General features: G+C 41.9%; 1 non-coding gene across 1 annotated transcript; it reads left to right on the forward strand.

Moving 5' to 3' along the window:
* The first annotated feature begins 1,081 nt into the window (after positions 1 to 1,081).
* TRNAL-UAG (transfer RNA leucine (anticodon UAG)) lies at positions 1,082 to 1,163 on the forward strand. The gene is given in 2 exon segments: positions 1,082 to 1,119; positions 1,129 to 1,163. It is a non-coding gene; the product is annotated as a tRNA-Leu (tRNA).
* The last annotated feature ends 2,237 nt before the right edge of the window (positions 1,164 to 3,400 follow it).

The raw sequence follows: 3,400 nt of genomic DNA on the forward strand, positions 1-3,400 counted from the left end.
GGCCGTCCCCGGAGGCTATTGCAGCTTCGAACAACTCAAACCGTTGTCGAAAGTCCCGCCACAACTTGTCGGCGTTCCCAGTGAACGAGAGTTCCGGTGAAGCTTTCAGTCCGTCCATAGGTGAGCGAATAGGTGTCTATTCTGACACCATGTACTGTTTCCCTAAGCTACTGTGAAGCTAGTCCTAACATAGCAAAGACTCAGGTTGTTGTTAGATAAAACTCATGTTTATTAGTCCGCAACCCAGACAACTCTGCTAGATGTTTATTACATTCGTCGTAAAGAAACCTCGCATAGATTATACGATAGGTCAAAGTGTACAAAGATAAGATTAATATTAATTGTTTTTTTAACATGATTGGCTTAAAAATAATGAAGATGATTTTTAACTATCAATACAGAGAGAGACTCCCTTCTCTAGGAATCTTCCCTCTAACCATAGTAGGTTTCCTTCTAAAGAAGGTAAATTCTTCTTCAGAGCAAGCGCCTTCTTTTCCAAAGAAGAAAAAAATTTCTTCTACGGAGGGTAACCTACAGTTGAGAAGGGTGCACACCACTTCCTACCTTAGACCGTCAGCCTCTCTGAGTTACTCACCCCCTTCTCCTCTCCTGCACCTCTACTCTTGGACGGGGAAGAGGACAGAGAAAATTTTTCAAACAGGTTCTGAGAAGGTGAAGCGGGATTTGCCGGTGTCGCCTCTGTGTCGTAGAAGGGAAAGATTGGAAGCGAGAAGAAATCGCGAAAGGCCCACCACTGGTCTGAGGTGACTTTCGTTTCCAAGTTGAGTGGCCGAGTGGTCTAAGGCCCTGGTTTTAGGCACCAGTCTCTTCGGGGGCATGGGTTCGAATGCCACCTCTACCAGATTATTTTGTAATATAGGATTAATAATATGAAGCTTTTGCTTATTAGTCAGAGGTGACTTTTTCCAGTTACAGTGGACGAGTGGTCTAAGGCGTTGGTTTAAGGCACCAATCTCTTCGGGGGCGTGGGTTCGAGTCCCACCTCTCTCAACCTATTTTGTTCTCTAGTATTAATAATATGAAGCTTTTGCTTATTAGTCTGAGTTGGTTTTTACTTTCAGGTAGAGTGGCCGAGTGGTCTAAGGCGCCGGTTTTAGGTACTGGTCTTTTCGGTGGCGTGGGTTCGAATCCCACTTCTATCAGCCTATTTTGATTTCTAGGATTAATAATATGAACCTTTGCTTATTGGTCTGAGGTGCTTTTGATTTCAGTTAGAGTGGCCGAGTGGTCTAAGGCGCTAGTTTTAGGCAACAGTCTCTAAAGAGTCGTGGGTACGAGTCCCACCTCTATTAGCCTATTTTGTTTTCTACGATTAATAATATGAAGCTTTTGCTCAATAGTCTGAGGTGACTTTTGTTTCCAGGTAGAGTGGCCGAGTGGTCTAAGGCGTTGGTTTAAGGCACCAATCTCTACGAAGGTGTGGGTTCTAGTCCCAACTCTATCAGCCTATTGCCTCTCCGAGTTACGTATGTCACGGAGAGGTTCCAATTTCGACGTGTCTATCTGTGTGTGTGACTGTCTCTTGTTATTGACTTACACCCCAGGGGACCGCGTTCGCAGTTTGAAAATCGGAGCAAACGTGTTCTCAAATTCCGGACCGCATTGACAGTTCCCGGAAATTTGGAAAATTATATTCCACTTGCAATGGCTATTACTCCATTGCCTGTCTAACAACTCTGATCATTTGTCCACCCCACATGGACAGCAGTCTGTACTTACTGGCTTCTAAACACCGCAATCTTCTATTCTTTGTCCATTCCACATGGACGCCAGTCTGTACATACTGGTTTCTACTCCATCCATTAAGATGCACGCGGCGATCGGCTAGGGTTAAGAGAAACGTCTAGCCTTCCAATGGCGGGGTCTTCCTCCTAAGGTTCACGCAATTGGGATGTTCTTATCTACAGCTGCGATTCGAATTTGAGTAAGGTGAAGCAACAGGAGTTTGCTTCTTCCCGTACAAAAATTTACGGCTGCATTTTGCTGTTATTTAGATTTTTTAGAATCTGCAATATATTGCAAATAAACTGGAATATTCTGGAAAAATACTAGAATAAACCTGAAAAAGGTTCAACTTCAGACAAAGTTAAGATGCATTCCAGAGAGCAATGCAGAACATTTTAGACGTTTTGCAGAAAAAATATCTTCCGTTGGAAAACTCAGTACAGCAGTATACAAAATTTAGCTACTCTAGAGTCATACAATAGCTACCTTACAGCTAGAAAACAGAAGGGAAATAGTAACTACCGTAAGAAATCAGGATGTTTGTAGGCTCATTACAGGTACTGTACCTTCCAGATATATTGTATGCATGTTACAGTCAGAAATTGCTAAGTTTGTAGGATAATGGCAGGCGGGTTTCGGATACTTTTTAGGATAATTGCAGGCGCGTTTCATATACTTTGTAGGAAAATTGCAGGCGCGTTTCAGATACTTTTTTGGATCATTGCAGGCGCGTTTATGATACTTTATTGGATCATGCAGGCGCGTTTCAGATACTTTATTGGATCATTGCAGGCGCGTTTCAGATACTTTGTAGGATAATGGCAGGTGCATTTCCGATTCTTTGTCGGATAATTGCAGGTGTGTTTCAGATACTTTGCAGGATCATTGTAGGTGCGTTTCAGATACTTTGCAGGATCATTGTAGGTGCGTTTCATATTCTTTGTAGGATATTTGCAGATGCGTTTCAGATACTTTGTAGGATAATAGCAGGCGCGTTTCAGATACTTTGTAGGATCATTGCAGGCGCGTTTCAGATACTTTGCAGGGTCATTGCAGCTGCGTTTCAGATACTTTGTAGGATTATTGCAGCCGCGTTTCAAATACTTTGCAGGATCATTGCAGCCGCGTTTCAGATACTTTTTAGGATAATTGCAGGCGCGTTTCAGATGCTTTGTAGGATAATTGCAGGCGCCTTTCAGATACTTTTAAGGATAATTGCAGGCACGTTTCAGATACTTTTTAGAATAATTGCAGGCGCGTTTCAGATACTTTTTAGGATAATTGCAGGCGCTTGCCATATACTTTGTAGGATAATTACAGGCGCGTTTCAGATACTTTGTAGGATAATTGCAGGTGATTTTCAGATAATTTTTAGGATAATTGCAGGCGCATTTCAGATACTTTTCAGGATAATTTCAGGAGCGTTTCATATACTTTGTAGGAAAAATACTAGAATAAACCTGAAAAAGGTTCAACTTCAGACAAAATTAAGATGCATTCCAGAGAGCAATGCAGAACATTTTAGACGTTTTGCAGAAAAAATATCTTCCGTTGGAAAACTCAGTACAGCAGTATACAAAATTTAGCTACTCTAGAGTCATACAATAGCTACCTTACAGCTAGAAGACAGAAGGGAAATAGTAACTACCGTAAG

The sequence above is a fragment of the Phalangium opilio genome, unplaced genomic scaffold, assembly GCF_054372755.1.
Source record: "Phalangium opilio isolate 3A_F unplaced genomic scaffold, DU_Popi_V2 ptg000200l_1, whole genome shotgun sequence".
In the NCBI taxonomy this organism is placed as follows: domain Eukaryota; kingdom Metazoa; phylum Arthropoda; class Arachnida; order Opiliones; family Phalangiidae; genus Phalangium; species Phalangium opilio.